At 41.1% G+C, this 26200-nt stretch overlaps 1 protein-coding gene across 1 annotated transcript in view; it reads left to right on the top strand.

Moving 5' to 3' along the window:
* The first annotated feature begins 734 nt into the window (after positions 1-734).
* LOC131896950 (nonsense-mediated mRNA decay factor SMG5-like) overlaps positions 735-26200 on the top strand; it is a 48139-nt gene continuing 22673 nt past the window's right edge. Inside the window, exon 1 of the mRNA XM_059247798.1 lies at positions 735-880. The gene's annotated coding sequence lies outside the window, so the exon portion shown is untranslated. The remainder of the gene's footprint in view (positions 881-26200) is intronic.

Raw genomic sequence — 26200 nt, 5'->3', positions numbered from 1 at the left:
TCCTCATATCTTGAATATATTTAACGCTTGTGTCTTTGTGCAGACTGGCCATGGTCAATTGGGACATATCAATTTTTGAAAATGGATAGAAGTCCTAATGACTCCACCTTGTCTATTTTGACTCCTGCATTTTTCAGACCATTGACATATAGTTGTATTTGAAATGAATTGTATACTTTTTGAGAAATTAATTGTACAAATGAATATGCACAAATTCACCTGTCTACACACCTCCCTCAATCACACAGAAGAGAGCTTGTCTGCATTTCTTACTTCTTGCCAACAGTGATAGCATTTCTGAGAAAAAAGAAAAAAAGGAAATGTTGATGTTGAGACTGAAGAGGTTTTCATTATTTCTAAAGAAATAATCCCCCTTGCCTGAAGGTTATTCTACCCTAATGGAACAGACTTGTTTTTGTGTTTTCCCTACACCAATGAAATCTGTGTGCTTGTGTGTAAGCTTGGAAATGTTTCCAGGCACCAGTGTTTCCTTACTCTGACAAACAGGAGTCCCAGCTAGCACTAATTGAACAGTGTTCCAATTTAAATTTTTATAACCCTGTCCAAATTCTTACCTTTTTTTCTGACCCCTGGCTAGATTAGTATCTCATTAAAAAAAAAAAAAAACAAACAGATTCTTTTCCTCAATAAATATCCCCTTTCGAAGCTCTTTTTACTTGCTGTTCTTTTTATCTAACATACATTTCCTTGTCTTTGTCACTGGGTAAAATCCCATCCAGTCTTCAGAGGCCCCTGCTCCTCTGCCTGCTGCTCTGCTGTCGGGCAGCACAGCTTGTTCTTCCCCCATCAACAGTGAGGATCACTTACAGAACAACTACTTTAACTGGGAAAACGCACCTCATCCAAACAATCCCATAAGGTAAGAATTCCTATTTCTGTGTGTCTCAGTGGAGGAACTCAGAAGACCAGGGAGGTAAGTGGCTTTCTCAGCTTCCACACACAGTAAGAAAAGATTCTATTCCAAGTCACCACAGGGTGAAGTGAAATTCCAATACTTTTGTCCAAGTGCTGTGAGGCCTGGATACTCCTGGAGTGACATCATCATAAATCTAACCAGCCACTGTTTCATCATGCTGTAGTTATCACATGGGACAATAAGCTCTTTGAAACTGGAAACTCTGTGTTAGACACTTGCCTACACATAATCAGTTTTAAATAAATATTTGCTCAAAAAATTAGATAGAAAAGCACCTCTCAGATGTGGTGATATTTTATTTGTGCTGAATGTGGTGATATTATATTTGTGTGTTAATAAATAAAGTTTGCCTGGAGATCAGAGGTAATAGCAAGCTATTAACACAAAAGTCAGGTAGTAGTAGCACATGCCTTTAATCTGATCACTTGTCAGGCAGGGTCTTTGTGTGTTCAAGGACACACTAGGGAACAGCCAAGTGTGAAGATACATGCCTTTAATCCCAGTACCAACCATAGAGACCTGGAGGTCTGTACAGACAGGCAGTGACAAGGAAATGAGGTAGCTGGGCTAAGAACCAATGAGAGGGCAGAACAGCAAGGCAATAAAAGCCTGGGTAGACAGGAAGTAGCTCTCTTGGGAAGCTATAGCAGTAGCTCTTACTATTTCCCTGATCTCTAAGGCTTTTACCCCTATATTTGGCTCTGTGTTTCTTATTTAATAAGACCATTTAGAAATTTGTCTACACTCAGAGCCTCTTGAAACTAACAAGGTCAGTATTAAGTCTCTAACAATTCTGGCCTGTTAATAGCTTAATTCAGTACTGCCAATAGTTTGAAAATAGATCCATATATGCAGAGATTTTAAAACAGTTACTAAGATCCACAAAAGCTACACATTGAAAATGAAGGTACTGTCAAGAAAAGTCATTGGTGTCCATGATTCTCCTTAATAGTAACTATTGCTGTTGCTGTCAGAGACTGTAATCAAAGGCTATAGTTATCAGTTATTCCTGAGAGATACCCTCATTTTACTTCACTTTTCAGGAAATCTATAAGAAATAGCTTAAAAAAATACAGGATACTCATTTTTCTATTTGTATGTGACCTATTCTATATGTACCTTTAATAATATTTATTATAACATTCTGAGAGAGTTAATATTGGAAGTTCTACTACTTGCTGAGTAGGTTATAAAGGTCTTTTTTTCTGACATTGTGATTTTACATTTGGTATTCAGTCTTGCAAACCATGAAACCTAATACAGTACATTTAGATGTAAAATATTTGTGAAATTTCATTTCTATCCCTTGTCTTTGGGGTTCCCATTTTCCCTATGCTGTGTAGATTTCCATTTTTATTGCTTCACAGCTGGTTTCCAGAATGAAAACCACTCCAATTTTCTACCATTGCGGACACATGAAAGTCTCTTTTTATAGCAAACACTCAGCAAGAAATGAAGCCAGAAGCAATACATAGATGTACCAGCCCTTTTCTTTTAGGCCACCAACCAGCTCCCAAATCATGAGATGGAGACTTACTATTAGTTATGAATGCTTGGCCTGGCTTAGGCTTGTTTCTGGATAGCTCCTTTAACTTAAATTAACCTGTTTCTCTTTATCTTCCTTTTGCCTCGGGGCTTTTTACCTTGCTTACTTTCTTTCTGTCTGTCTTACTGTCACTGCTTTTTATGTCTGTCTGTCTGGCAGCTGCCTGGATGGCCCCTGGCATCTCCCTCTTTTTCTCCCCCATTTTCTTCTTTCTCTTCCTCTCTCTTCTCTTCTTCTTGAGCCTAGATTTCTCCTCCTATTCATTCTCTCTGTTTGCCAGCCTTACCTATCCCTCTCCTGTTTAGCTTTTTATTAGACCAATTAGGTGCCTTAGGCAGGTAAGGTGAAACAAATGCAACACATCTTTACATAATTAAGCACACATCCTTACAATGTTACACAAATACAGCATAAACAAATGTAACACATCTTTGCTCAGTTAAAATATTCTACAACATTTCCTCCTTTTTGTATAAAAGAAAGGTTTTCACTTTAACGTAGTAAGACTATATACAATAAGACCAGTTATCAAGTAAGCTCCCAATGTCCAGTCCATTTATATTTGGCAAATTCAAAGAAAAAACTCAATTATTTATCCTGTCATGGTGAGTCCAAAGTTTTGTACCTAATTCATGTTCTATCATAACTAAAGAAAACTATTACTATAACTATCTAGTCTTCAACACCATCAAAGACCCCAGAAGGATATATTTCCTGAGTAAACAGAAAGAGTGGTACAAGCTATTTCCAAATCTTTAGAAATGATAGAGATATCTGACTGACTGAATAGTTACCCAAGGTTCCTTGGCAATGTTGGGGCATCCAGTCTTTGGCCTATAGGCCTAAAATATCTGAGAGACTCTTCTATGAAGCAGGAATTTTGAAGGACTGTCCAACTTAGTCTTGGCAAAGTCTAGCTGTTGCTTCCCTGTGTAGCCTACAGAATGTCTGGCAGACTTTTCTACAAAGGAGGAATTTTGAAGGACTGTCCACCTTGTTTTGGCAAAGTTCAGCATTCTATTTCTTCTGTGTCCTGCATGTCCAGTTTGGATGATATACTGTCAGTAGTGGAGGCAAGGACAGTTTCTTACCCAAATGATTAGCTTTGTTGTATTGAAAGCAAAATCCGTACGAAGATTCTTCAATGCCCACCATCCTTTTATGAATTAAATTTGTGATGCCAGGAGCAGATGTGTCTCACTGTCATGGACAGCCTTAGGTTGTTAAACATCTTGAATGCCATATTCTGTAGGTCTTTGAAGCATCTGAAGATCACCTGTCTATCTAAAAAAATCCATTTATTCTTAAAAACATATATTAAGGCTACAAGTTTGATTATTATAGATGACTAACTACTAACCTGCATTTCTTAATCATACATTACATTTTTAAATAAACTGCATAAGCACAATACCTTAAACAAGAATAGAAACATATACAGTATAACATTAAATTTGTATACCAAAATCCATACCAATGTAAAGTATTTTAAGTTAATAGTTGTCCTTTCACCCTATATTCCTGTATCCCCACTAAATGATGACAACTATCCATAACCCACAGAATGACCAAAAACCACCTACCCCACCTCTTGGGAATGTGGGCAAAGACATCTTTTTAGGAGACCTGAGAAAATTGAGATAATGATTAAGTCCTGGGAAGATCAGCTACAACAATTTGTTGTCCAGTCTCTGTACAATGGGAAAATGCAAGGCTTATCTACAATTCTGGCTAGAATAGTCTGAGACTGTATCATCTCAGCCAGCATCCTTGAAGCTGTTCTGGATACAGAACTCTGAGGAAACTGTAACAGAGGCACTCTGAGAGGCTAGATCACCTGGGCCACCTGTTTTCATTGGTGTCTGGCTCCTTGCTCTGAAAACACACAAACTTTCAAAGGTAACATACATATCTGCATTAACACAGTCAGAGACCATATACTGTACACAAGTCATCCAAATATTTTTTTTTTGTTTTATGTTTGAGCAGGTAAAATATATGTCACCTGTCTTGTAGTTTTTCTAGGTTTATTTCATTATATCTGGGGCCAAGATTTTCAGGGGGTCTTCCACTACCAAACCTTATCTTTATCAACCTTGAACAAATCCACAGCCTTTCATTTCCTATGAAAACAAAAGCATAACCTCTTCCCCAAAGCAATACATTTTTGACTTCCATTTTAAAATTAAGACATTCCTAAAGTATCTAGGCTGGTTTAATTCAGCAGTTCCTTTTTCAATCTAGTGTTTCTTAGCAGCTGATGTTTGGTCATCAGCATTCAAAAAATTCCAAGACAACTCAACCATATACAGGATCCAGACTCACTGTGTATTTCCCATCTCTATGTGGCTTATTCATTTTTTATTATTTATAAACTATTAACTTTTTTCTATGACTGTCTATACCCATTTTCTTTTCTTTCTTAAGCCTACATATATTTTTAAATGCACTATAACCTGTTTAGAGGTTTGTTTGTTTGTTTTTTTCTGTCTGAACCTGTTTTACTGTATATCTCTAGCCTTTCTGTCTGCATGAGCAAAACCTTAAACTGCTAAGTTACTATTGGGTCCTCCACCTTTGGAGGCTGGCTCTACCCCCTTTTCAGGTCTGTGAGAGCTGAGCCTTAGGCTAGCAGCACCTGGTTCAGAGGTGCCTTTAACCAGAACTTCATTCATTCACTCCAGCTCTGTGATGCTGGTGCCCATGCTGCAGTAGGCTTTTTTACTTAGCTACTGGCTGCTCAAGTACTTGCTGTATGGCAGAGCCTCTTAAAGGAGCTGTATCTTTTTTTTTTCCTTTTTCAGGCCCCATGTGGAAATTTGGGCCCCATATTGGAACACCAAATGTACCAGGCTTTTTCTTTTAGGCCACCATCCAGCTCCCAAATCATGACACAGAGGCTTATTATTAGTTATGAGTGTTTGACAGGCAAGGTGAAACAAGCACAACAGATCTTTCCATAATTAAATACACATCCTTACATTGTCAGACAAATGCAGTACACCCAGGGTCCAAGGGGGCTTTGCTATGCTGGGCGTGGTATATCAGGGAAAAAAAATCTATGTACACTATGTTCTTATGACTGTTAACTTCATTCCTCTAAGACAAAATTACATCAATTCAGCTATAGCTCCACCAGGCATTCAAGGCAGGAATAACTCTAGACATACCAAGCTCTGTATCCACCTACTTTATTTCTCTGGGATGAAATCCTGTCTCCATAACTGCAATTCCATCCAGCTCCCTAGCTCATAGTCCTGCTAACGACTAACTCCTATGCTTTCAGCCTCATCTTTGTCCTCTGTATCCTCTTTCTTCATCTCTGCTACTCTCTACTCCTGGCACTCAGAAAACTCTACTGGAGATCTGCTTACCCTCTATGGAACCTCTGTTGTCCTCTCTTCTCTCGCCATGCTGTTCTGTCTTTGTCTACAGAAAATACCCACCTTTTCTTTCCCTGGGCACCTCATTCCCTGCCTCCTCAGGAATGTTGTTTCATTTCTCACCTTGATATGTAAAAACCTCTTATGTTTTCAGTAAAAATGCTGTGGAGAACCACTAAGCCTCCTCAAGGCAAGGGGATGGTCTGAGCTTCATTAGCATAGGAAGCAAAGCTATGGTCTCCTGCCAGCTTGTCTCCTAAACTCAGCAGGGCAGTTAGTAACTTAGTAGGTACAACAGGTCTGGGGAGCTGAATTGTTTACCAATTGGTCTGGTCATACAAGGATTTCATAGCAGAAGACAGCTAGAATATTACAGGCTGGGTAACACCAAATATTCATAATAAATGGCTTTGTCTTTTGACAGACCCTTGGCAGGTCAAAGTTCAGCTTTAATACACAGCTGAATCTCTATGATATATTCTTGCAGCCTGCAAGACTTTACACAGTTAAAGTACTATTCCACAGCATAAACAAATGTAACATATCTTTGCCCAGTTAAAATAACATTCCATAACACACAGACACATAGGGTGACAAGCTGAGAAGGAACCCTTTACTTATAGTGAGATTCAGTGTAGACCCCCTTAAAATAAAATAGCATTAGTGACCACTATGATATTTTACTAATGAAGACAGTTTCAATTAGACATTTCTTTTTTTTAATTATTAAGAAAATTTTTTTTTATTCATTTTACATGCTAATCACAGATCCCCCTCTTCCCTCCTCCTGCCCCTCCAGCCTCCTCTCCCCCATCCCACCCCCATTCTCTCCTACAAGATGGTAAGGCCTCCCATGGGGAGTCAGCAGAGCCTGCTACATTTAGCAGAGGCAGGTCCAAGCCCCTCCCCCTGCCTCAAGGCTGTGCAAGGTGTCTCACTCTTGAATATTATTATGGTACAGCCTTAATAATATTCTTCCCAGGGTCCCAGAAGAGAAACTATGAATGGCGAGAATTATTTTTGGGAATTGAATCTAAGTACACCAAGCTTTTTGTCTGTCTATTTTACTCTTCTGAGATAAAATCCTATCTACACAGTTTCAGTTCTGTTCTCGGGCCTTGATCCTTTCTTGCCTGATTTCTCTCTTCCTTTTTTCTGCTGTCCCCTCTAAGTTCTGTCTTAATTCTCTCATCTTAATTCTGCCTCATCTAGGTTCTTCTCATCTTGTTCTTACTCATCTAGTACTTCCCTATCTGGCTCTTCTTCATCTTCCACCTTGTCCTCAAATTCTCTAGTCAAAATCCTCCTCTAAGTCTCCTTATACCTCTCAGTTTTCCCTAAGACTCTGAGGAATCCAGTTATAAACCCAAGCCATAGCAATCCTCCCCCTCTAGCCAGGTCACCAGGCTTGAATTCCTACAGGGTCATAAAGGCAGACAAGAATTTTCCTCAGGCAGTGACCTTCAGGCTTTCTTATTCAACCCAAAAAGGGAGTGGTAGAGAAAGAGGTCAACTGAGAGCTAAAATTGGTTAATATATCAGAAAAAAGGAATTTATGTGCTCAAACTACATTCCTAAAAGTGGTTAGGTAAAAATGTTATGAGTCTATAATGTTAGTAAGGCTGTATAAGAAAAAAGGGTCTCAGCTTAAATTGCACAAGAAATAAAGCTACCCGCCTGACCTAGGAGTCAGGCATTGTTTCCATGAGGGTGTTACCTTAGTTCAGGAGATCGTTTGGTCTTGGATGCTTGATAGGTATTTTAGATAAGTACATTGTTAGGAGTTCTTGGAAGCACACAAAGCATGCAAGAAAATCATTGTAGGTACCAGCTAATATATATACAAAGCTAAAATATCACCATGGCTTTACCTGTGGAAAGGCCCTTGACCTTTCCAAGTAGTAGCTTTTGCCATAATAGCTGAATTCCATTACATTTTCCTGCAGCCTGCAGTATCCCACCATAGGCAGTGGGCTCCAAAAAGCCTGCTCATGCACCAGGGATGGATCCTGATCTTACTGCCAGGAGGACCCTTAAGCAGATCAAACTACACAACTGTCTCGCTTATGCGGAGGGCCTAGTCCAGTCCTTTGGAGGCTCCACAGGTGTTGGTCTGAATTTCATGAGTTCCCACTAGTTTGGTTTGGTTGTCTCTGTAGGTTTCCCCATCATGATCTTGATGCCTCTTGCTCATAGAATCCCTCTTCTCTCTAAGAATGTTAACTTACAGCAGACTTTGGTGCTAAACATAGACACTATTGCCTGGACATATGAAGTGAGTAGAGGCAGGTAGATCTAAGAATACTGACCACAGTGAGGTGAATACTCTCTTGAGTAGCTGTGCACTGAGTCCAAACAAGGCTCTGCCAACTTATACAAGATCATGTCTGCTGCTTTAATTTCCTCATCATAGGCATTTCTGATGTACATGCTTAGCATCTTATTTGCCTCTACAACTCAAAATTATGGACTTTTTTTAAAAGCTTTTAAATATTATTTACTTTTGTATTATAATTACAACATTTTCCTCTTTCCTTTCCTCCCCACAAACCCTTACATACACCTCTACTTGCTCTCTTTCATGACCCCTTTTTTCACTAATTGTTGAAATTACATGTATGCATGTATGCGTATATACATATATATGTGTATATACATATATTCCTAAGCAAAACCTGCTTAGTCTGTATAATGTTACCTGTGTGTGTGTTTTCAGAGCTGATCACTTGGTATTAGATAGCCACTTGGTGTGCTTTTCCCTGGGAAAGACAATTTCTCACTCTCAGAATTTCTCAGTTGCCTGTACTTCTTTGTGTAGGGTTTAGGTTTTATGGTTTTTACCCTATCCACTTCAACTGCTTTTTAATAGTATTGTCTGATGCAAATTCACATGATCCAACATGGACCTGTTTTTAAACAGAAATGGTTGTTGTTAGTTTTTTGGCTGCGTTGTGTTCTTACCCAGCAAGGAAATGCCACGAAACACGACAGAATCCGCTAACAAAGAGTTTTATTAAAGGTAAAGGGACAGAGAGTGAACAGGCCTGCGGGAAACACGTGTGTGGAGAAGAAGGAACCAGGAGCATGGCGCCTGATTTTTTAAAGGCTGGGCGTGGACAGATCAGCGTCACTACTACACGCAAGCGCGTAGATCACATGGCCACGTTGCACGCTTACGTGGCCAGTGAAACGTCACGCATCTCGGTCCCGCGAGATGCCCTGACCCGGAAATGGCTATCCTGACCTGGGCCTGGCTAGGCGGAAGTGTCCGCCAGGCATATGCGAACACGCCTGACCGTGGGGGCGTGTTGTAAATCTTTCATTCCTGACTCTTTCTTTTTTAAAAAAGAAAAAAAATTGTGGTTGACTGGGTATGGGGGCGACGTTTCTCTCAAAGACTGCTTCCAGCTGAATAGTGGGCGTTGGTTGGCTCTTGGGGGCAGGGGGATGAGAGAGTATCTTGTGAAGTCCTGGAATGATGGTGGGCAGGTCCTGGAATGAAGTTCTGCCGCTGTCCATCCGTGCTGTGGCTGAGAACCTTCCGTGCTGTGGCTAGGAACCTTCTGTTTGACAAGATACTGTTGACATAGAAAAGGCTTAGAGAGAAAGAATCATTATTATTTTATTTCGGAGTTTGCATTTGTCTGAGGTAGATCTGGCCTGTCCAGATAGAGACATGTGATATTTACCTGAGGTAGATCTGGCCTTAGTACTCTGCTTAATTTTTATCTGAGACAAGCCTTATTAGAGGTAGTTTATTTAAGGCACCTGTTTCCCTTATTAGGTTCGCATTTAGGAAACGCAGGTGATCAGTTGCTGAGTATTGAACAATGATAGATTATTGTATTACATTATTCCTTACCGCCTGGATATTGATGGTCCTTTTTTGCCTCCGGCTCTGTGTGGCCCTGGTTGGGAAATGAAGGGGTGATACCTTATTCCTCTGGAATTGGTGACAAGGCAGTGGATCCTGGTGTCCTCTGGAGCTTGAGAGTGAGAGGGGATACTGAGCTTGGGTGATATACCTGGCAGGATCTTGTAGCTGGATAATAACAGGCTGATGGTGCCTAGCAATAGAAGGGTTCTGGGTATCCCAGACTTTTGGGTCTACCTGAGAAGCTGGTAGGGGAAAAGAATTGTTAGAGTCAGCAGAGTGAGTAGCTAGGAGAGGTCTACCTGAGAATCTGGTAGGGGAAAAGAATTTTAGAGTCAGAAGAGTGAGTAGCTAGAAGTAAAGGAGCTGCTGGCGCGTCTGGGATGAGGCGAATGTGTGGAGCGAAAGAAATGGATGCTCCTACTTTAGCTAGAAGATCCCTCCCCATTAAAGGTACAGGGCAGCTTGGCACCACTAAGAATGTGTGTGTGAGAGGGATGCCCCTGAAAATGCAATTAAGTGGTGGTGTCTGGTGAGGTAGATAAGGCTGTCCCCCAACCCCGACAATAGGGAGACGAGCAGGAGAAGTGGGCCCCCAAAACTCTCTCAGGACACAGTTTTGACAAGGCTTTGTCGGTGCCCTTCGTGGGCCGGCGGTACAAGCCCGGGCCCAATGACCTTCTCTCCCACACTTGAAACAGGGACCAGATGGCTTTCGGGGAGCCGGTCGGGCAGTGCTTGCCAGCATCTGGCAGCTCCTTCTATGGGCTTTTTCATCTCTACCATGGTACACCTTAAATGCTATCGCCAGCATATCTGCCTGTGGAGTTAGAGGGCCGTTCTCCAAACGTTTAAGTTTATCCCTAATGTCAGGGAAGCTCTGTGAGACAAAGTGGGTCATTAGCAGCTGCCTGCCCTCCGGGCTTTCTGGGTCTAAGCTAGTGAACTCAAGTAGAGCCTTGGTGAGCCGCTCTAGGAAATGAGACGGATTTTCGTCCTTATCTTGAATAACCATTTTTAGTTTTTCATAGTTTACTGGTTTTAGGGCAGCCTTACGGAGACCTGTCAGGAGACAGGTAATAAACCTATCTCTGGCTAGACAGCCACCCTGGGTGTTATAATCCCAGTGTGGCTCCCGGTCAGGAACCGCCTCAGCTCCTGGAGGGTGTGAAAGGTTAGTTTGATGGATTTCGTCTGCGTGAATCCTAGCCTGCTCCCAAACCCGCCTGCGCTCCTCAGGAAGTAAGTTATTAGAAAGTATCATGAATATATCATGAAAGGTGAGACTATAAGATTGAGTTATATATTGAAATTGTTTAATAAATGCAGCAGAATTAGAAGTATAAGAACCCAGCTTACTTTCTATCTGAGAGAGTTCTGCTAGAGAGAATGGAACATGAACTTTAACCAGTCCATCCACACCAGCCACCTCTCGCAAAGGGAGAACAGTGGAAGGTTTTGGATGGCTGGAATCCGGCAATTTAGCAGCCCGAGAGCGGGTAGTAGGAGGAGTGAAGTTTGGAGCTAGGGCAGGGCCTTTGGAACTGGCCGCTGCCGAGGAAGGAACAGCTTTAGAAGAAGAATCCGGAAGAGGAGCGGTAGGAACAGTCGTTCTAGGAGCCGGAGCTGGAGGCCGAATAGGTGGAGGTTCATTAGCAGGATCTAGAGTCAGAGATTCCGGAGTTAGAGTATCCTCCGGTTCAGGCATAGCTAAGAGCATATGAGCAGGAGAGAAGGAATCCAGAAGAGACGGTTTAGCACTGAGAAAGAAAAACGCAATTATGTAGGGAAACTCTTTCCATCTGCCTGAGCGCTGACAGTAATTAGATAACTCCCGTAAAATATCGGGATCTAAAGAGCCGCTCGGCGGCCATTTTTTGTTGTTTTCTAAAGCATATTTTGGCCATTTTTTAGAACATAGATGAATTAGCTTAGGAATCTTTATGTGAGGCATTAAACTGAGAGGTTTTAAAGCTTCAACAAGACAGCCTAATGGAGAGGAAGGAGTAACAGGGTTGGAAGCCTTGTTTCCCATGTCTGCAGCAGAGAGGCAGAAAAAAATAAAAAAGAAAAAAAAACAAACGTGATCCGGAGCCAAGGCCCCAGGCGTCCCCAAGGCCAAGGACGGATACCAGGCACAAGCTGCTCCTTGGCTCGTCAGCCACAGAAGCAGGGGCCTCCCGCCACGTGAGGAAAGGATTCCCCGGGAATCCAGACAGCGTCTGCCGCTTCGTCAAGTCGGATGAACGCGTCGGCCCCACGTGGCCCCCAGGACGCACCCAACGGCGGTGGTCCCAACGCGAGATATATCTCAGGCTGCAGACGTGGGAGAGGGCTAGAAATCTCAGGCCTGCGATAGGGGCCGACCGTAGCCAATGAAGACCGTGGCCGGGGGTTCCCCTGGTCTCAAGAATAATTGTGAGGCGCCAGACGATCAACGGTCGTTCTCACAAATTCAGGAAACCATTTACGCTGGCCAAAAAATGGGGGGACTCACCAATCGGAGAAAGCAGTGTTGCATGGAATTTTTGCGGTCAGGCGAAATGGAGAGCGGTCTGTCGCATACGGAGCAGAGTGTTGCAGTCCCCGGTTTACGGGTTTCCAGGCGCAGGGCTCCTGGAAGCGCCCGCTCGGTCTCGGCACCAAAATGTTAGTTTTTTGGCTGCGTTGTGTTCTTACCCAGCAAGGAAATGCCACGAAATACGACAGAATCCGCTAACAAAGAGTTTTATTAAAGGTAAAGGGACAGAGAGTGAACAGGCCTGCGGGAAACACGTGTGTGGAGAAGAAGGAACCAGGAGCATGGCGCCTGATTTTTTAAAGGCTGGGCGTGGACAGATCAGCGTCACTACTACACGCAAGCGCGTAGATCACATGGCCACGTTGCACGCTTACGTGGCCAGTGAAACGTCACGCATCTCGGTCCCGCGAGATGCCCTGACCCGGAAATGGCTATCCTGACCTGGGCCTGGCTAGGCGGAAGTGTCCGCCAGGCATATGCGAACACGCCTGACCGTGGGGGCGTGTTGTAAATCTTTCAGTTGTTTCAAAAGACTTTCTTCTCTCTCTCTTTTTTCCTTCCTTTTTGAGGCAGAATCTCTATTACGTAGCCCTGGCTGTCCTAGAACTCCTCATGCAGACCATGCTATCCTTGAACTCACAGAGATCCTCCTGCCTCTGCCTCCCAAGTGCTGGAATTAAAGGCATGTCCCACCATGTCTGACCTCAAAAGAATGTTTTAGTAAAGACTTGTCCAGATAGCTGAGAATTTTGTTAAGACTGGAAAAAAATAGAACATTTTCTATTAGTTTTAAAAGTGAGCTCACAAATAATAGGTTTTTATTATATTTTACATCTAATTGTTGTGTAAAAGTGTGGCAAGGGAAAAATGCTACCTGTCTGAAACTAGAACTTAGAATTGTTCTTTGTGTCTAGTAACCTACAACAAATACTTACTAGGAAAGTGAAAAAAAAAATTAAATCAGCCACCATCTTAAAATTGGTTGACAAAATGACCATCTTTTTCTTCAATCTGTTTTGAGTCTTAGCATCACAGTTCTCAATATTTAGTTACCTTGGTAGCATCTCCACTACTTGTATAACTATTTCTTCATTTTACTTTTAGCCCATGCTTAAAAAGCGACATCTGAACAGTACCTACTGTAGGATGACAGGAAAAATAAGAAGTGAAATATTTTGGACCGTTGTAAAAATTTATTTATCCATTCATCCAAAAACTTTGGTAACAATGTGTGTGTATGTGTGTGTGTATGTGATGCCACAGTAGGGCATTGTCTTAGTCACTGTTCTATTGTGGTGAAGAGACACCATGACCAAAGCAACTCTTACAAAAGAAAACATTTAATTGGGGGCTGGCTTCCAATTTCAGAAGGTTAGTCCATTATCATCATGGGGAAAGCATGGCAGGCATGGTGCTGGAGAAGTAATAGAGGTCTACATCCTGATCCACAGTTGGTGGGAAGAGAGAGAGAGAGCTACTAGAAATCTCAAAGGCTACCTCCAGCGATACACTTCCTCTAATAAGGTCACACCTACTCCAACAAGGCCACGGCCGCCTAATCTGTACAGTATTTTCAAGTTGTTCCGCTCACTGGTGACTAAACATTCAAATATTTGAGCCCATGGGACCACTCTTATTCAAGCTCCATGGACATTTATCTTAAGGATGGTACCAGAGATGGATCCAGTTTTCTTCCATTTTGGCTTGGACAGGAATTCCCCGTAATTTAGTTCAGCATACATGCATAAACACCACGAGAAGGCTACAAATGTCTGTTTTGTGAGTAGAGAGAGGTTTGTTTTGCCTGGAGTCACAGAGGACATGATTCTTGAGCCAGTACTTCAATACGGAGCAGGTAGGAAGAGTCTGGAAAAAAGGGAAACAAGGAGGAGCAGACGTGTCCGGGCATTTACAGACTGACTGAGCCAGTTTGCTTCTGTACCTGGAAGGATACATTGGTTAAAACTCAGGCTAGATGGCTCAGAGGTTAAGAGCACTGGCTGCTCTTCCAAAGGTCCTGAGTTCAATTCCCAGGAACCACATACATGGTGGCTCACAACTATCTGTAATGCGATCTGGTACCCTCTTCTGGCCTGCAGGCCTACATGCAGGCAGAACACTGGATACATAACAGCCTGCAGGCCAGAACACTGGATACATAACAAATAGAGACGTGCCTCATTCAAAGAGCGAGGAGCTATGCCCTGAAGAGAAAAGACCCTGGGAGAAAAACTGGAACGGAAGCAGACATTCTTAAGAAAGCAAACCCAAACAGAGATATAGGAGCCTTGATTCACTCACATTTATGCCTTGAACTTTTTAAACATTTATCTACCAAGGACTGAGAGATGAGTAAGTGGAATTTCACTTCTAAGGGGCTCATGGCCTAAGAGGGGAGACAGGAAAACAACTCAGTGGTTATTACACTTATTAAAAGGGCGGTATGTAAACCCCTCCCCTCAGGGCTCAGGGAACCCCGTGGAAGAGCAGGGAGAAAGAGACAGAGGGGAAGGAGGACACCAAGAGAACAAGCACAGCTCCTGGGAACTCACAGCAGCTGCAGCTGCGTGCACAGGGCCTGTACCAGGCTTTACCGGTCCTCTGTGTATATATTATGGGTTCTAGTTTAATGTTTGTTATGGGATTCCTAAGTGTGTTAACAAGTGGGTCTTTGATTCTTGTGCCTTCTTTTGGGTTCTTCTGTTTGTCTTGTCCAACTCCAATATGATAGTTTTCGTTCTGTCTTATAGTTTACTATTATCCCTTAGAAGTCTGTTTTCTAATGAGAGACAGAACGGGAGTGGATCTGGATGGGAGGATGGAAAGGGGAGGTGGGAAGGAACTGGGAGGAGAAGGGAGAAGGACAACCTTAATTAGGATATATTATTTGAGAAAATAATCTATTTTTTAAAAGATATGGATTAAAAAAAAAGAAAAGAATATTTTCTACCTCATGGGAGAAATATTATCCGTGGCTGTCCTCATTGTTTTCTGTAGTATTGTGCTTAATAGCATTTAGTGTAAACTATCTGGAGTTGGGTAGAGTCCCTGCTGCACCCTCTCTGCAAAGCTGTTGGCTTTCAGAGGATGCAAAACCTGTTCTTTTTAGATCCCATTTGCTGCCTCAGGCTCATCTGCGGCTGTTTAGCTAAGGATGAAAGAACCCAGACAGAGAAGGCTAGCTGAGTGAAAGGGAGAGCAGACGCCCCGCAGACACACCTAATTGGCGAACTTCCAAAACATCCTCAGGTTTCCTTGAGCTTTGATGAAGCGTTAAAATCGTGTTTTCAGGGACTGAACGTCTTTTCGGAAGGGTGATAGATCCTCTTGCCAGGATAAAAAAGAGTAGAATGAGTCCCATAGCCTACACCTGTCATCATTTCACTTTATTTCGACAGCAACAGGCTGATGGAGAGGGCTCCTGCTTCCTAAAAAGAAGGAACAAAAAAAATGCTAGTTATCACACCCGGGTCTCCAGGTTGTGTCAGCAACACTGTGGGCACTTGCCAAGGAAAATGATTTAGCAGGTGAGAAGTAGTTTATAAGTGGATTTTCCACCCCTCCCTGTGGAAAGTAAACGGTGACTCAGACACTAACAGTATCTCAGGGTGTGAAAGAGATGCTCTGGGGTTTTCTTTTGAGTTGACTCACTGACACGAGGTAAGCTCAGTTTTGCATTGACTAGGTTTATGAAGTGCTGAAGTGCGGAAAAGGGGGACAGATGAGTGCCAAGCACGCAGCAGGCTCTCCGTTAGCCCTATGGAAAGCCGTGCTTCTGTTCTTCATTCCTTTATTTTATTTTTTTTTTTCTTTTTTGGTTTTTCGAGACAGGGTTTCTCTGTGTAGCTTTGTGCCTTTCCTGGAACTCACTTGGTAGCCCAGGCTGGCCTCGAACTCACAGAGATCCGCCTGGCTCTGCCTCCCAAGTGCTGGGATTAAAGGCGTGCGCCACCAACGCCCGGCCCTGTTCTTCATTCCTTTAAATTCTTCTGTTGTCGTCTCCACACTTGGTGATACACAAAGACACATATTATCATTTCCCTCGAAATTCCAGGACATTCCATACATTATAATTAGTGGGCAAGATCTATCTTATTAACTAAATACATTTGCCTCCGCTTTCTATTTACTGTTTATCTATTTACTGTAAATAAAACCAACAGATGGGTTTGGAACATTGGATGATAACTCAAGTGATACATCATGCTGCTGTCCTCCTTCCTAAATGTCATTATTGTTCTTTTCAGGTAGAGTCTCACCATGTAGCTTAGGCTGGTCTGGACATCACTGTATAGCCCACAGGGGCCTTGCTTTACGGTGATCTTCCTGTTTCAGCTTTCCTAATGCTGTGATTACAAGAGTGAGCCACCTTGTTTTCCTCTTTAAAAGAAGACTAATGCTGTCAAATTCGGATGCCTTTTACTAATTGTTAGTACTCCACTTGTAGCTTCAAAGCCTTAGACATATTTTTTTAGGCCACAGTTCTTTTATGCCTGATTTTTAGAGGGAAAAGGTTGCAAGATCATACAAGAAAGGCTCTAAAATCGTAAGACTTAAAACGTGGCCATCAGAAGTTGTTTTCCTCCCTTTTAGGTGTTTAAGATGGCCATGTAATTGTATACACACATTAGGTAACTGTTCCAAGGCATGAGGCATCTTCTGACTTTCTAATTATACTTGAAAATACTGTTAGTATTCCACTTTCAAAATAAGAGAAAAGAGCCACAAAAACATTTAATGCTATCTTCTTTATAAATGATATTCTTCCTTGCCTTGCATGGATAGCCAGAATGACTAATAATCCCTCCCTATATAGACTATACATCAAGCATATGGGCTTTCCATTTTATTTTATAATTCATGTTTGCCTTAAATTTTAGTTGAAGAAGAATTATCCAAGGAGCTTATCAAAGTGGGGAGACTAATATTCTGCCAACAGAGATTCTAACTTAATGGGTTTGGGGAGAAGTTACGGAGTTTTTTAGTTTGGAAAACCTTCTTGTGGCTTCTGAGGTACCATTGAGATGTACTCCCATTGAGATGGACTCTACCTGGGCTTTTGAGCCTTTTGTTAACGCAAATGCTGCTCTTATGTGCTCTAACGCCTCTCATAATAGTCATTCACATCTTTCCAAATACAGCCTCATCAAGTTTTGCTATTGCTAAAATATACGGTGATTAATTTTGTAGTTTTCTTATTTTAATGTAGTTCTTTGTGAATTTAGGAAAGCTTTGAGTTCAAGGCCAACCTGATCTACAGAGTGAGTTCTAGGATAGCCAGACAGAGAAATCCTGTCTTGAAAAACCAACCAACCAACCAAACCAACCAAACAAGCAAGCAGTGCTCCCCCACAAAACTTACTGATTTAAATATATTTAGGAATACATGTAAATATATTTAGGAATACATGGATAGTAGTTACTATATCATACAGCACAGGTCCAGACAGTACATTCAGATTTCACCTGTAGCCATAGAATTTATCTATATCAAGGCAAGACAAATTTCAAAGTCATTTACAAAAGTTCAGTTTTTAAAAATGTGATTGCTGGAATAGTGGTTGTTTCAGGCAGTGTGTGGTGGTGGAAAGAACACTAAGTGTGAATCAGGCTTTGCCACCAATTATCAGAATTCTCTTCAGAGAAGACACTTTCCCTATTGAAACACATGAGTGTCTAAGGTTTCCATCTGTGACTTTTCCATATGAACAAATGTCTATTCATCCCAGCTAGGACACTGATGGTTGATGAGAAACAATTCTACTCACATCCAGCTTGGTGAACCAGTGGGTTTCTTGCATTCCTTACAGACAGACATAGGTGTCCCAAGGGCAGCCACATCACCTAAACTCTTCTCAACATGGGGAACTCATGAAAGTCGCATCCCCAGAACTCACTGCATAATTTGCAGGCAGTTGCACTAAAGAGGGTCTCTTCTCCCCAGAAATTGTTTATTGTTCTTATAACATGTGGTGGGGGCAAAAGCCTGTAAATCTTGCAATTTTTCTGAGCTTCCTGAATTTTGTAAGTTTTTTTTTCAATTTTTATTTATTTATTTAAATTCCTGGACTATGAGCTCTTCTTATTACAGGAAGGGATGTTCCAATTTAGAGTAAATAGCCACAACTGCCCCCCAAGTCCAGTATAAGACCATTGCTAGTTACTTGAGTGAAGAACACAGAGAAATCAGGAATATACTTTCCTAACACTATGTTTTTAACTACAGGGTTGTCTTTACATGGACCTCCTTCACTTAACAATTTTCTAATGTTATGTTTGTGCGATTACATTGCACCTACAAATCTCTTATATTGCTTCTTGCATACTCTCCTGTTATATAATTACAATGTTCTGCTTTTAACGCAGTGTGAGCATATCTGTGTGTGCTAAATAGTGTCTCCTCCCTGTGTTGATGTCCTGATCTCTGTTTCCAAAGAATGTGACTACATTTGAGACAGAATCTTGAACAATATTGAGGAAAATTATAGGAGGCTTAATCCAGAGTCACAGGTCTTGTGTATAAAAGAGATTCAGACATTGACTCCCTGAATGAAGACTGTGTGTAGATGCAGGGGGAACATGGCCCAGAGGGAGCCCAGAAGAGAGAAGGAACTAACACTTCTAGTCTCAGATGCCCAGCCACTAGGAGTGAAGAGAGATACATTTCTGTTGCTTAAACCTCTTTAAGTCTGAGCCTTTAATTATTGCAGCCTTAGCAAACTAGTATTACACAGAACACCAAACTTCCTATCTTCTACCAGAATTGCCTAGAATGGTGACCTTATTTTGATTGTTTTTATTCAAGGGAACAGTTTGTGCATCCCTCAGGTAGGGGAAAAACCCCTTCAAACATTTGAATGGACTTTGGTCAAGATTTTTATCTTGTATATCCTGTTTGTGTTTCTTATGTCTAATTTTCTTATTCCTTATATCCTGTTTCTGATCAATCACCACCCACAACTTTGTCACTGAGCTTCTAGTTGTAGACTCTGTCTTTCCATTTCTTCTGCTTATCATAATTATAATTGTTTATTTTTATTTGTTATTTTTATTATATTTATTTATTTTTATTGACCCTGCACTTCACTTGGATGTTCACAGCCCTTGTAAGATAGTGCTGTGATTCTTCTTTCTGGACTGCCTGGGTGGGTAACCGTTGGAGCATAAGAAGTACCTGTTTGTATGATGTAACATAATAGTGAGTTGAACTGAACACTTTTGTGTGGACATCACTTTCAGACTTGATTTACATTGAAATAGTTTGGCTTCATAAATATACCTTTCTTTAATAAGTCTTTCGAAAAAATAAGCTATGTTATAGTTTATCAAATTCAAAGAAGCCCTCAATCAGTTTGAGAAATCAGAAATTATTATCACTTTCAGTGACGCTGAGTTGAGTCTATTAAAGCTGGATTTTATTTTACTTACAAATGGCTAGTTTGCATTGATCACATGAAGGTTTCTGAGACAAATGTTTTAAAAGATTAAATAGAAGAAATAGTAAGGGAGGGAAGCAGTAGCAATCTTTTCATTTTATAATTCATTTTTTATTTGACTTACATGCATTTCAGAGAAGAATAGTTCAAAGTGCCAATGCAGGCAGGCCAGAGTGGTGATGATCTCTCAGTTCAGAGCTTCAGTAAATTGAAAGGCAGGGGAGAGATGAAAGGGAAACCTGGAAACAATAAAAAGAAGAGTTAGATTTTATCTCCCCGTTCACTTCACATGCCAGATATATTTTTTAAAGGACAGAAGGACATAGAAACCATCTGTCTGAAATTCTGTTGATTCAGTAAATAACTTCAGAAAGCCCGGGGGTGAATCTGTGCCTAACTGGGCCCACTACCTCACCAGAAGTGGGAGTGTGAGAAGGGAAGTGGCTTAGTGGAATTTGCTGCCCATTTCTACTTTCAGCATCCCACTGTGCTATACAAACCAAAAAGCCTTATAAAGACTTCTACTTCAGTGATCTTATTTAACAGATGAACGTAATGGGACCTCGAGGAGCTAGGATCTTTGACAAAAGCAGATGTTTGTTAATTCACTTGAGTGTCATTTTACCACATAAACAGTGATAATAATTAACATTGAGCTACTGCTATGTGAAAAGCAAGTAACTGTGGTTTGCAAATATCTAGGTCCATTACTGCTGAGATCATAGGAATTACTAGATATTTAAAAATAATAACAAAAGTGATGAGTTTAGTCAAAAAGAGTAAACAGTAACAAGAAAAAGTAAGGAATAATAGGACAAATGTTACATTCAGCACAAGAATCCAACCGTACCGTTGGCAAAGATAAGATTGCATATCTGGATGAATAGTATGGAGCCATTAAGTCAGGGTTCAAATTTGAGTGAGTCTCTGACTAGTTAGATATATTTGACAAAACTTATTAGCCTCCCTTCTTTTAGCAGGCTTGTCTTAAAATGGGAAAAATAATTCACTCACAGCCCTGTATCTACCCACGTGAAACATGTTTAAGCAAGACAGTGGGTAGATGCACTGTAGGATGTGTCCTGTGATTCCAATTTCCTTGAATCCATGAGCTTCTGTAATCAGTTCCCTCTTAACCGTGACACACACTAAGGGGTTAACCTTCAAAGTGTAGATTAGAGAAATAGAGATAAGACGCCAGGCCTGTGAGTAGCTTGCCTAGTACAGTGACTTCTATCTTCCTAGACGGCTGTCTCTCTTGCTGGTTTTGGTGACAATATCAGCTACAGGTGACAGGTTCACATGGTAAGGAACTCAGGCCCTTACCCCAACAGTTGTCAAGGAGATGTGTTAACAGACAGCTCAGTGAGTTTTGGAATCAATCCTTTTCCAGTTAAGCCTTGATTACAGCTGTGGGAGATGACTCCCACCTCAGCTAGCTCAGATTCCTGGCCCACAGACTTGTAAGATAATATATGCAATTTAAAGCCCCTGAATTTGGGGACAGTGCTATGCAGTAACAGATAAGTGACCCAGACAGTGCCCAATACAAAGTGGTGAGTTGGATGGTAAAGATAAGTGATAGCATAGTAAGAATTTAAGGAGAGGCACTGAGAAGGTAGATTGACAGAGGGTGCTTCCAGATAAGTAGGCATTGAAGAAATAAATGATCGCTATAATACAAACAATACCTATGACCTAGAGTGAACAGCGATTTGAAACTAGAAGCATGAGCCCAGAGACTTCAGTATGGAGGTGTGGGAAAACAGAAGAGTCTTCTAGGCTGCTGAGAGTGAGTAGCCTCTGAACACAGAAAACCAGAAAAAAAGACTGTCATTTAAACTTTATTTGTTATTAAGTTATATTACTTAATATTACAGTAGTGTGTGTGTGTGTGTGTGTGTGTGTGTGTGTGTGTGTCTGTGTCTGTGTGTAAAACACACCTAAGTAGAGGTTAGAGAACAGCTTGCAGGAGTCAGTTCTCACCTTCTACTCTATGAGTCTCAGGAATCCAACTCAGATCATGGGGCTTGGTGTTAAGTGCCTTTATCTTCTGAACCATCTCACTAGCCCAAGTGTGCCTCTTAGAGGCTGCATTAAGACAGCTGTTGTCTTCTGTATTTTCAAGTCAGTGTGTATACACTTGTGTGTATCAGCAACCTGGGGGGCTTGTTAACACTGGATTGTTGGCCTCTGCTTGTGATTTCTGACTGAACTGGGGCCAGGAACTCAAAGTTTGATCAGGTTTTGAGGTTGCCTATGCTGGTGATAATGCTGCTTTGAGTTCCAGTATCATCCAATTTTATCTGACTTTGGTCCACAGAATATTCTGGACATTTTGTCCATTTTCCCATTTTTTTTAAATGTATTCAACAATTTATTGATTTCTTAGTTATAGACATTCTGCTAGGCATTAGGGTTAAAAATATTCAATGTCTACTACCGTGCTTATGCTTAAACATTTCATGGTGTAGTATGGTAAGTCCAACAGCAGAGCTATGTGCCAGGCAGAGGGAGAGTATGGGGATGGAAGAGGTGTCAGAGGAAGTTTCATTTGGGAGCTTTTGAAAAGCAGGGTGATATTTTAACTTTGAGTTTTGCTCCTTATATTTTGGATTTTTGAGACAGAACTTCTATAGTCCAGGCTGGCTTTGCAATCCTCCTGCCTCAGCTTCTCAAGGGCTGGAATTACAGGCATGTGTTACCCAAACCTGATTACCTTAGGGTGATCAAAAAGAGAAAGTGCATTCTACAAGTGAGGGTATGCAAGGACAGAAAAGAGGAAGTGGGAGGATGTATGCATATGATTCAAGCCATTGCCAGGAGCTCAATTTAGAGAGCTACACGATTAGAGAGGACCATGGAAGGGAGGAGGCTAGACCTGGGCTGTGCTTGCCCCAGTGTTCAGCATCTCACATAGCATCAAGTGGTGATTTACTGATAGGAACAATGACACTTATCTGAAAAGCCACATGGATTAGCTTGTTCTAAACAGCAGTTAACAACCCAAGCAATTAAAATGGTTTTCCGAAAGAGGATAGAAAAGGCAAAGAAAAACACATTATGTGATTCTATGTTTTTGAGATATATGGAGTAGGTAAATCTGTAGAGGCAGAAAACAGCCTAGTGATTGTTAGGAGCTGACAGGGGGGCCTCAGAATGGATTGAAAGCGGTCTGCTTGGAAATAATAAAGGTATCTTGGAACTAGAAATGATGTTTGTGGACTCATTTGAATTACTAAATGCTATCCAAACATACTCTGCAAAAGGAAATTTATTTTAATTAATTTTTTAAAATCTCAACTCACAAAATATTGGCATCATGTTCCAAATTTAATACAATATTTAACAATTTTGCATGTGGTATCAAAAATACAGAATAGGACTATTTTAATTTTCATGTGTGTCTAGAGAGAAATATCAGGGAACATGATTTGGTAATAAAAAGGTGATTCATCATTAACCTGGTTGAAACAACAATAGGAATTGTTGATAAATTAACTTAGCAATGGACACATCAATTCTAGACGTGTAGAAAATTTAAATGAAGATAACCCTTTTTCTTTTCCTGATGACGTTTGCTGACAGGCAGGCCTGTCTTGTCATCTTAAGGGTTAATGTACCCTTAAACGGTACCACGTCAAATGTACTGCTTTTCTTCTAACTCACAGCTAGGAAAAAATCTATCTAATATTGTAAATGAATAAAGGATCAGTGTCAGATTATCTCAGTATGTACACTGATTTTAGGAGGAAGGCATTCTTTTTTTTTACTTGAGTATTATAAATACAAATTTACAGTAAATTCTAAAATTATGGGAAAACATACAAAATGTATCCAGCATGAGCACAATTATTATTATTTTGTGTAGTTCCTTCTTTGCAGTTTTTACATAGAATTTTTCAAAAACTTGATTTTAGTCCTCTGAGGCAGAGAATTGAGTTTATGATGGTCATTTTCACAGCAGAGCATATCAAAGTTCTCTGCTAGGCCTTTCTAATTTTATTTTGTATTTTCTCCCTTCTTTTCTACTGTATATCACTTTCCTACCTCCATTCATTTTTTAATTTATGCTCACCAAGGTGTGTCCACATAAACATTGTGGGAAGATGTAATGCTGTTTCAATAATCATTGTTTTTCATTTGTAGAAATGGTATTACACAGATCTCATTCACTCCACTTTGTATTTCTGAAGTCCTTTCTAATTAAAACATTTTAAAGTTACATTTATCTATTTGTGTGTGTGTGTGTGTGTGTGTGTGTGTGTGTGTGTGTGTGTGTGTAAGCATGCGTGTGGCATAGTGTAGGCATGCATGTGTCATAGTTCATGTGTGGAGGTCAGAGGACAACTTGTATGGCTTTGTTCTCTCTTTCCGTCGTGTGGGTCCCAGGTATCAAACTCAGGCATGAGGCTTGTTGCCAAGTGCTTTTTACCTGACAAGACATCTCATCAGTACTGAAGTATCTCCTTTACAGTACTATGCTTTCCTGGAGTCAAGTACCTATGTGAGTGTAGCACGAATCTTAAAAAGTTTTATTAATAAAATCAAACCTGGAGCCAGGTATTGGGGTGAATGCTGAAAGAACAGAGAAACAGAATAAGCCAGAGCCACCTCACCTTGCTAATTTCTCAGCTGATCCTGTTTCCTCAGACTGGAAGCTTCTGAGTCCTCATCCAAATGGATCTCAGCTGAACTGTTGCTCAAAAGCCTAAAAGCTGAACCAGCTCTAGTCCTGGTTTTCATGCCTTATATACCTTTCTGCTTTCTGCCATCACTTCCTGGGATTAAAGGCGTGAGTTACCATGCCTTGCTGTTTCCAGTGTGGCTTTGAACTCACAGAGATCCAGATGGATCTCTGCCTCTGGAATGCCAGGATTAAAGGCGTATGCTACCACTGCCTAAACTCTATGTTTAATATAATGGCTGTTCTGTTCTCTGACCCCCGGAAAAGTTTATTGGGGTGTACAGTATATCAACCACATTTCATTTCAATTATTATATTTTTATTTCCAGTATCTCCAAATGTTATCTGGTATGGCTGTCCTTGCTTCTTTTTGTTTATTATTATTTTCATTTTAGTCCCATTTTATTTACATCCTGGCCACAGTTTCCCCTCCTTCCTCTTCTCCCAGTCCCTCCCCTCACCCCTATCTGTTCCCACCCCTCAATCCACTCCTCCTCTGTTTCTATTCTGAAAAGGGCAAGATATCAACAAAACACAGCATATCAAGTTGCAGTAAGATTAAGCACCTCCCCATGTATTAAGGCTGGGCAAGGCAACCCAGTATGAGGAGTAGAGTCCAAAAGCCAGTAAAAGAAACAGAGACAGCCCCTGCTTCAACTGTTAGGAATCCCACAAGAAGACCAAGCTACACAGCTGCAACATATGTGCAGAGGGCCTAGGTCAATCCCATGCAGGCTCCCTGGTTGTTGGTTCAGTCTCTGTGAGCCCCTATGAGCCCAAGTTAGTTGATTCTGTGGGTTTTGTTGTGTTATCCTTGACCCCTCTGGCTCCTACAATCCTTTCTTTTCATCTTCTGCAGAATTATACGAGCTACACCTTATGTTTGGCTATTTGTCTGCATCTGTTTCCATCAGTTGCTGAGTGAAGCCTCTCTGATGACAATTGGGCTAGGCACCAATCTATGAGTATAGCAGAACATTGTTAGGCATTATTACATTGACATTTTATTTTTCTCCAGTTGTGTTTGGTTCTATCCGAAGTGTCTGAGTCACTGAGCCTTTGAATCCTGGTGCTCCAGGCAGTGTCAGGAGTGGGCCTACTCTCCTGGCATGGGTCTTAGGTTAGACCAGTTATTGGTTGGCCACTCCCCCAATCTCTAGGCCACCCTTAATTCAGCACATCCCACAGGCAGGACAGACTGTAGATTGAAGATTCTGTGGCTGGATTGGTATCCCAATCCCTCCACTAGAATTCTTCTATCTCCTGGTCACAGGAGATGACCAGTTTAGGCTACATATCTACTGTTGCTAGGACTCTTAGCTGGGGTCATTCTTATAGATTCCCGGGAGATTTTCTTATGCCAATTTTCTTTGTTGAGTCTTTGTGTGGTTTGGGAATTAGGGTGACTGTGGCCTCATAGAAAGAATTTGGCAATGTTCCTGCTGTTTCTAGTTTGTGGAATACTTTGAGGAGTATTGGTATGAGCCCTTCTTTGAACGTCAGATAGAATTCTGCTTTAAAACCATCTGTCCCTTGGCTCTTTTTTTGGGGGGAGACTATTAATGACTGCTTCTGTTTTCTTAGGGGTTATAGGTCTATTTAAATTATTTATCTGATCTTGATTTAATTTTGGTAAGTATTATCTACTAAGAAATTTGTTCATTTCTTTAAACTTTCCAATTTTATGGAGTACATGTTTTTGAAGTATAACTAATGATTCCCTGGATTTCCTCCGGGTCTGTTGTGTCCTCCTGATTTTGTTAACTTGGGGGTATTCTCTCTCTCCCTTTTAGTTAGTTTGTATAAGGGTTTATCT

This window comes from Peromyscus eremicus, chromosome 20 (genome assembly GCF_949786415.1).
Source record: "Peromyscus eremicus chromosome 20, PerEre_H2_v1, whole genome shotgun sequence".
In the NCBI taxonomy this organism is placed as follows: Eukaryota; Metazoa; Chordata; class Mammalia; order Rodentia; family Cricetidae; genus Peromyscus; species Peromyscus eremicus.
This window is presented reverse-complemented; position numbering and strand designations above follow the sequence as displayed.